Here is a 10,000-nt window from a genome sequence, read left to right as displayed (position 1 = left end):
TATCAAAAATCTTACACGGTGTGAATCCTATGATATAAAGCACATTGAATCATAATATGTTGCAAATATCGTGAAATGTTGCACACTAAACCAAATCCCGCCGGGCCAATCTAAAGCACTGCGATAAAAGAATTTTTTTTCGATTTTAACCCTTTTCGCGAACCTCACTCTAATACAACTTGACATTAGGTATTATGGGCTTAAGTCATTGGTTTGTGGGTAGGTCGCTTTCGGATTTTGCTTCAAAAAGAAGCCGGAATTAGGTCCATGATAGTTCTGCTTTCTTTAATCATTTATTTTTATAGACAGAAAGATTGAAAAGAAATAGAGATCAGTACAGTACAGGAAGCAGAAATTGAAAAGAAATAGAGATCAGTACAGTACAGGAAGCAGAGGAAATTAATCTTTGTACAACTGTTTACGTATGACTCTTTTGTCTGTCTGTCCCTATCACCTAACCTAACCTAACCTTTGTGTCTGTGTTTGTGTCTGATTGTCTGAATGTCTGTATCTCTCTCTGGCTGTCTGTATGTCTCTCTCTCTCTCTCTCTCTCTCTCTCTCTCTCTCTCTCTCTCTCTCTCTCTCTCTCTCTCTCTCTCTCTCTCTCTCTCTCTCTCTCTCTCTCCTCTCTCTCTCTCTCTCTCTCTCTCTCTCTCTCTCTCTCTCTCTATCTATCTATCTATCTATCTATCTATCTCTATCTCTCTCTCCCTCTCCTTAAAAATCCGAAAGAAACAAAGCTTCCTTGCTGCTATACATGAACGCTGCACTTCATTATCTAAATTGCCTAAATCATTATCCGCACACTCGCTTGCGTTCCATCCCCCATATGTTTTGAAAGACAATTTTATATTATAGTGTATTCGACTTTGTTCGTTTCATTATTTTTCATTGGTGCTTTTGCTTTATTGAACTCCATGTGATGAAAGCGATGGCCATTGAAAGACTAAGATGAAAACAAATTGAATGATGCGGAAACTTTGCGCAGTTTAATAAGCGTTTCGTTTTCTGATTTCAAAGCTAGTCCTTCTAAGAAATGAAGAAAAAAGGGTATGAATGAAAATGAATATTTTCACAGAACAAGAGATATAGTTTCGGCTAAATTATTGTCAGAAATCATGTAATTCTGAGAAATCGAAACTGGCTAAATATATATATATATATATATATATATATATATATATATATATATATATATATATATATATATATATATATATATATAGATATATAAATATATAATACACAGACACACACACACACACACACAACACACACACACCACACAACACACACACACACACACACACAACTATATATAGATATAGATAGATAGATAGATAGATAGATAGATAGATAGATAGATAGATAGATAGATAGATAGATAGATAGATAGATAGATAGATAGATTGATAGATAGATAGATAGATATTTGTTCTCATTCATACCATATCCTTCATTGAGTTGTAGTGCTTTTATAGGGAATTCATTTGATGGCCTATTTAGATATGCTTGGGTAAGGTATGTGTGTGTGTGTTTGTGTGTTTCTGCTTGTGTGTCTTTGTGCTTCTGTGTGTGTGTGCGTGCGTATGTGTGTGCATACTTATGTGAATTTGTGGGCGTGTTTTCAAGCAAATAGATAAGTAAACACTTTTACCACCAACCAAATATCCCGCATGCATTCACGAGGCCCATAATTCACGTGCTTTCACTCCCGTCCCCAGGAACACCATCCGTCCATTTCGAGCTAACGTTATACTAACATGACATTCATCATCCCAGTCATCGCCATCGCGCTCGGCTGTCCCTCCCTCTCCTTCCCCCTCTACCTCTTCCTTTTCATCATCAATATTATCGTCATTATTACCTTTATGAGTGTCCTTATCATCGTTATTATTATTGTCAACATTATCATAATCATTACAAACATCAACATCATCGATCATCGTCATCACTACCAACGTTAACACGATCACCTTCATCAATCACCATCACCAAATACCCTTCCATATACCTTCCCCGTCCGCACACTTGTCCGTTTACCTGCTTCTATTCCCTCCATCATCCAAGTCTCTCTTTCACACGCGTTCGTATCGTATGCTCGGCGGCGAAGGCGTTGCGGCACATTGTGACAGCACATCCGCGGCGGCGCCCCCTAATTAATGCCACGAAATTCTCTCGGGGACCGATTCTTCCGGTGATGAAACGAGGAGGAGGAGCGGGGGGGAGGTGAAGGAGGGAGGTGGGGAGATGAGGAGGATGTGGGGAGGGGAGGAGGAGGATGTGGGGAGAGAAGGAGAAAGAGGAGGAGGAGGGGGGATGAGTAAGGGAGGGGGAGAAGACGGAGGAGAGGGAATGGGAGGAGGCGGAGGAGTGAGATAGGAGGGGGAATGGGAGGAAGATGAGAAAGAGGAGGCGGAGGACTGAGATAAGAGGGGGAATGGGAGGAGGAGAGGGGGAAATGAGGAGGAGTAGGAGGAGAAGTATTGGCCTCTCCCTCCTCCTCCTTCTCCCATTCACCCTACCCTCCCAGGAATTTGGGAAGGGAACTAGGTGGCCGTGGGGTGGGAATGGGAGCTGGTTAGGGAGTGGTTACGGATTAGGGATTGGGTAGGGATCCGGGTGACGGAGGGCTCGGGGAAGGAATGAGGGTGGTGGGGGCTGGGGGGAATCTGGGACGGGCAAGGGGTTCGGGCTGCAGTGAGGGGAGGGGGGAGTGAATGGGGATTCGGGTGGAAGTATTTCGCGAGTGGGGATTAGATTAGCGGCGGGGGTGAAGAGAGGCCGGGGAGGGAAAGAGGCTAGAATTAGAGCGTGTGGAGGCGGGCTGGGATAAAGACCAGGGATGGAATTAGAATGGAAAGGGGACAGGATAGGACTACAGGGTTAGGATAAGGGCTGGCGCAAGGTGGTGACTGGATGGTACCAAGGTCGGGAAAGTCCAGAATAAGGATTGGGATACGGTGACTAATAGGTAAGCGAGCAATGAACTGGGAACTGGGAAGGCAAAGAGGTTGCACTGGACTGGGGAGAACTGGGGGAGCTGTGAGTCAGATTGGAATGGAAGTGTTGAGATAGAGCGGAGATAAGTCAGGGGCGAGCGCGGGATAGAGCCTCGTAAACTAGGATCGAGGGAGATGCCAGAGAAAAAACAAAAACAAAAGCAAAACAAGATGACGATGAACAAGCTTCAAGGAACTCGGGATCTTACCGTTATACTGCAAATGTACAAACGAGAATGAATATCTTCAGAACACAAAAGAAGAAATGCATTCTCATTCATACATTTCCTACATTTGTCACAATAGATACGGTTCGTTATACCGCAAATACTTCGAAAAAAAGAAAGAAGAAAAGAATTTTCACTGCGCTAAAATGGCAAGCGAGACACGTGGCTTTCATTCTGTTGATGAAAGACGAAAACATTTCCAATTAACTTTTGCTGATGCAACTTACCGTAATATAACTTGGCGCTGGAAATTATGAGCTTAAGTCTTTCATTTGCGGTCAGGCAGTTTTGATCTTTGGGAGTGAACCGGGGACGAAATTGAAGTCTGGGTTGTTCCAACGCAAGGCAAGTGAAATCGGCAAGAAGGAATTTATTCGATGAACCTAAAGACAGACCCGGTAAGAGAGAAATACACACACACACACACACACACACACACACACACACACACACACCCCACACAACACACAGCAAACACACACACACACCACATATATATATATATATATATATATATTTATATAATATATATTATATGGGTAATGTATCTATATACATATATTATATATATATATCTATATATATTATATCTTATATCATATATATATCTACACACAACACCACACACAAACACACACACACAACCACATAATATTATCTATATATATATATATATATATATTATAATATATTATATTCATATATATATACATTATATATATATATATATATATATATAATATAGATATATATATATATATATGTATTTATATATATATATATAATATATATATATATTCATATATATCTATATACATATATCTATATATATATATATATCTATATATATATATATCTCATAGATATAATATTATATGTTTTGTATACTATATATGAATATATATATAAGATATAATATATTATATAATTTAAAATTTTAAAATTAAATATAAATTTTACAAAATATATATCTATATATATATGTATACTATATAAACATGTATTATATATATATAAATATATATTATACAGATATAATGTATATATCTATATATATATTATATATATATATTATACATAGTAATATATATATATATATATATATAACTATTATCTATTCTATATTATATCACATACATATATATATCATTATCTATATATACTCTATCTTCTCTTACATATATATATCTCATATCTATATATCATATATAGATATATAGATATCTATAATATATCATCTATATATATATCTATATATAGATATATATAAATATATATATTCATATAAGATATCATACATATAATATATACTCAATACATATAAAATATTATATATATATAATATTATATTATTATATATATATATATTTCATAATTATACATACATATTAAAATTTATAAAATATAATATATATATTATATTAAAATATATTATATATATATATATATTAATATATATCATCATTTAACGGGAGGTCATTCTGACCCCCCGTGGTCACAGCATGATACTTAAATTTTAGTTTTTATGTTTGATGCCTGGGGAGTACGTGGTAGGGTCCCCAGTTCCCTTTCCACGGAGAGTGCCGGTTACCCTTTTTTTTTTAGGGAACATATAATATATTAAATATATTTATATATTATATATTATAATATATATATATACAAATTAAAAAATTATATTAATAAAATTATATATATTATTATATATATATATATATGAATTAATATTATATATATATTATATTTATATATATATATATATATATATAAAACATATATATACATATACATATATATATTCATATATATACATATATAATATATATATATAAATTAAAAATATATATAATATTATATATACTAATATATAATACTAATATTATATATTATATAAATAAAAATATATTATATATAAATATATATATTATATTATATATAATTATATTAATAATACTACCATATATAATATTTTAATATATATAAATTAATATAATATATATAGAATAATATTATATATATATATATATTATATATATATATATAATATATAATATTATTATATATTTAATAATATTCATAGCTTTTATTTTTTTTTTTTTTTTTTTTTTTTTATAAATTATTACCCCATACTTTGTTATTATTTCCCCTCATATAAAAATTAAATTCTTTATATAAAAAAGGCTAATAAACCCCAAAACCCCAACCACACATATAACAAACAAAAAATAAAAAAAAAATAAAAAAAAAAAAAAAAACACAACAAAAAACACACAAACAAATTCATATTATAAAAATATATATATTATATATATAATATAATATATATATATATATATATTGAATTATATATATATAAAGATATTATATTTTTTATATATATATATATATATATATATATATTTTATATATATATAATTATATAATATATATATATATATATTTTAAAATATATATATATTTTCTTTTAAATATTCATTACCTTTTACTGCTGTTTTAATTTATTTTATTTTATATTTATTATTTATTTTATATTATATAATTATTTAGTCTTTTGTATTTTTCTCGGCTCTGGACCCTTCTCTTCTTCCCCCTTCTCTCTTATCTCTATTTTCCCTTCCCCAAAAACCCCTCCTACTCAACCCTTTCCCTCTTCCTTCTTACGTCTTTCCCCACCACTCTTACCTTTCCCCACCCCCCCTCGCCTTCCCTCATCTCACTCTCTCTCTCTCTCTCTCTCTTTCTTTCTCTCTTTTCTCTCTCTCTCTCTCTCTCTCTCTCTCTCTCTCTCTCTCTCTCTCTCTCTCTCTCTCTCTCTCTCTCTCTCTCTCTCTCTCTCTCTCTCTCTCTCTCTTTCTCTCTTTCTCTCTCTCTCTCTCTTTCTCTCTCTCTCTCTCTCTCACTCTCGTCTTCTGTCCCTTCTTCCTCTTTCTTTCCTCCTCCATGTTTCTTTCTTTCCCTCATTCCTCTTCCCTTTTCTCTTCCCCCTACACCCCTCCCCTCTCTCTGTATCCTCAAAGTCATTTAGTGTGACGTATTTATATATACATTCTTCTTTCTTTTCCCTGTTTTGCAGATATTTATAACAGTGATTGGGGAGGTAATGTGCCTCGAGAGAGATATTATTTCCATAATGCAAATTCATTGCAATTATGATTAGAAATTTTGCTGGTTTTCGTTATCTCTAAATCTCTGAGATGTTGTATCAATAATTTCAGTTAAAGACATATGGAACTATTAGTAAAATAATTGCAGTAAGCATTGTTCATGAAGGATAACCCTTCATGACTGCTTATTCACCATACTTATAGTTACGCTATAAAAATTAAACTCTCTGTCTCTTTATCTTTCCCCTTTCTCTTTATATGCACTGATTTATTACATTAAGAATAATCTCCATTCACACAAATCTTTCCCATTAAACTGATATTCATATGAGTAAAGATAATCTTCATTCTTTCATTCCTCGCATACACGCATCGCTCACATACGCCATAAAAAGTAACGTCGGGCTGTGGATACGGCCAAGGAAAAAGACAGATTGCTGCTGTTGTCTGCAAGAAAGAGTTTTAGATTATCAACTGAAATATTGTCCTTTTTTAAGATCCCCAGTGGAGTCTTCGGTTCATTACGCCCATTGCAAACTTTGTAAACCATGAAAGTGGAGGCGTTTGTGGACGAAGGATGAGGGAAGTGGCATTCACGTATGACGTTGTCCTTTCCAGATCACCCTGTGCAACGATTGCGTGCGTGTATATGTATATATATATATATATATATATATATATATATATATATATATATATATATATATATATATACATATACATATACATATGCATCTCTTTTAACGGTAGGTTCATGTCTGAGCCGCCGTGGTCACAGCATGATACTTAATTGTAGTTTTCATGTTGTGATGCTCTTGGAGTGAGTACGTGGTAGGGTCCCCAGTTCCTTTCCACGGAGAGTGCCGGTGGTACCTTTTAGGTAATCATTCTCTCTATTTATCCGGGCTTGGGACCAGCACTTGACTTGGGCTGGCTTGGCCACCCAGTGGCTAGGTAGGCAATCAAGGTGAAGTTCCTTGCCCAAGGGAACAACGCGGCGGTCGGTGACTCGAACCCTCGAATTCAGATTGCCGTCGTGACAGTGTTGAGTCCGACGCTCTAACCATTCGGTCACCGCAGTTTTATACATATGCATATACATATATATATATATATATATATATATATATATATATATATATATATATATATATGTATGTATATATATATACATATGCATATACATATATGTATATACATGTGTGTATAAATAAATAAATAAATAAATAAATAAATAAATAGATAAATAAATAAATAAATATATATATATATATATATATATATATATATATATATATATATATATATAGATGTAATTATATATATCTGTATATCTATATATTTATCTATGTATCTATCTGTCTGTCTATCTATCTATCTATCCATATTCATTATGTTCGGCTTTGTTTAAGAGATAATGTTTGCTATATAAGAAAGGAAGATATTAACCTCTTTTTAACTACGATTTTTAAAGCCTTCCTTTCTTACAGTGAATAGTGCTAGCGCTTTTTGGGATTATAAACGATTCGATGGTGATCCTACTCCTACAGGGATTGGCGGTGGATAAAGGCAAGTTTTTGGCCTCCAAGGATTAAGGCAGACGCAATTAACTAAAAGAGGGTAATAAATTTTATGCACAAAGCAGAGAAGCGTCAGACAATGCAGGATAGTTATTCCCTTTTACTTAATGAAACAGGCTAATGCATTTATTTCATTTTTGGATCTCAATCGTAATGCACGTTCATTCTCTCTCTCTCTCTCTCTCTCTCTCTCTCTCTCTCTCTCTCTCTCTCTCTCTCTCTCTCTCTATCTATCTATCTCTATCTATTTATCTATCTCTCGCATTCTTTCTTTCCCTCTTTCTTTTTTACTTTTCCCCCATTCTCACTAACACACTATCTCCCTCCCCTTTTCATCACTTCATCCATGCATTTATTCTCTCGTTCAATCCAATATTCCACGAATCACCATCCATCATAATTTCATTTTATTATCCGTCATTTCCAATATCATGCATTCACTTTCAGTATTTAATCTTCGTTATGAATTTCTCCGATAGAATAATTCCTCATAACCTTTGGCAGTATTTAGCAAGACGTTACGTGAATAAACCCAACATGAACACAATAACAAAAAGTATAAATGATAACAATATTACTTGTAATAATATTAGGATTATGAATATGAGAATAAATGTAATAATGGTTATAGATATGTATGGTAACAACAATGATGATTGATAATGATAATGATAAAGATGATTAAATGATATGAAATAATGATAATGATGATGATGATAATAGTAAAAGTAATGATGATAATAACAATGGTGATGATAATAATAATAATAATAATAATGATAATAATAATGATAATAATGATAATAATAATAATAATAATAATAATAATAATAATAATAATAATAATAATAATAATAATGATGATAATAATAACAACAATAATAATAATAATAATAATAATAATAATAATAATAATAATAATAACAATACGGCAAGAATACTGAGAAAAGTGCTAGAACTTTAAAGGAGAAGGACAACTGTTAGCCTTTAGTCATTTGCTATGACTCGCCTAACAGGAAGAAAAACGGCAATAAGAACAGCCAGTGCAGAAATGCTTAAAATCCCATAATAATAATAAAAATAACAATAGTTATAGTAATGATAATAATAATAATAATAAAAGATAATAATAATGCTGCTACTACTACTACTACTACTACTAATAATAATGATAATAATAATAGTAATGATAATAATAATAATAATAATAATAATAATAATAATAATAATAATAATAATAATAATAATAATAATAATAATAATAATAATAATAATAAAAGATAATAATAATGCTGCTACTACTACTACTACTACTACTACCACTACTACTACTACTACTAATGATAATAATAATGATAATAATATGATAACAGTAATGATATAATAATGATGAAGCTGAAGCTGATAATGGTAATGACAAAAGCGGTAACGATGATAAACATAAACAACCTAGCAACAACATTATCAACAGGAACAAAAATAGAATTGGAATGAATAAGAATAATGACTAGAGAAGGTGTCCTGCAGTTCACGTGTTGCAGAATCATTTCCGACTTGCATTTTCCCACTAACAATTTGCGTTTCGTTGCACCATTGCCAGGCGTAGCATACCTTGACAAACATCCGGGAACGAAGGCGAGGAGAGAGCAGTGGGAAAACGAGGATTTGGTTTCTTTGTATGATTTATCTTCTCGCTCTCTCTCTCTCTCTCTCTCTCTCTCTCTCTCTCTCTCTTTCTGTATACACACACACACACACACAACACACAACACACACGCACACACACACACACACACACACACACACACACACACACATCTCTCTCTCTCTCTCTCTCTCTCTCTCTCTCTCTCTCTCTCTCTCTCTCTCTCTCTCTCTCTCGTTTCTTTTCGTTTTCTTTTGCTCACGGTTATTCATGTTTCCTTTCTTCCTTGTATACATCTCTGATTTTCCTGTCTGCTTTTTTTTCGCTCTTTTTCCTTACATATTGTTGAAGGTTAATTTGATGAAATGGATATAGATATTATAAGGATATCCAAAGGGCTAAGGTTAACTGAGAAGGATTGCAGAATAGTAATGCAGATAT

Source organism: Penaeus monodon, chromosome 5, assembly GCF_015228065.2.
Source record: "Penaeus monodon isolate SGIC_2016 chromosome 5, NSTDA_Pmon_1, whole genome shotgun sequence".
Lineage (NCBI taxonomy): Eukaryota > Metazoa > Arthropoda > Malacostraca > Decapoda > Penaeidae > Penaeus > Penaeus monodon.
The sequence above is the reverse complement of the archived record's forward strand: the minus strand, read 5'-3'. Positions refer to the sequence as shown.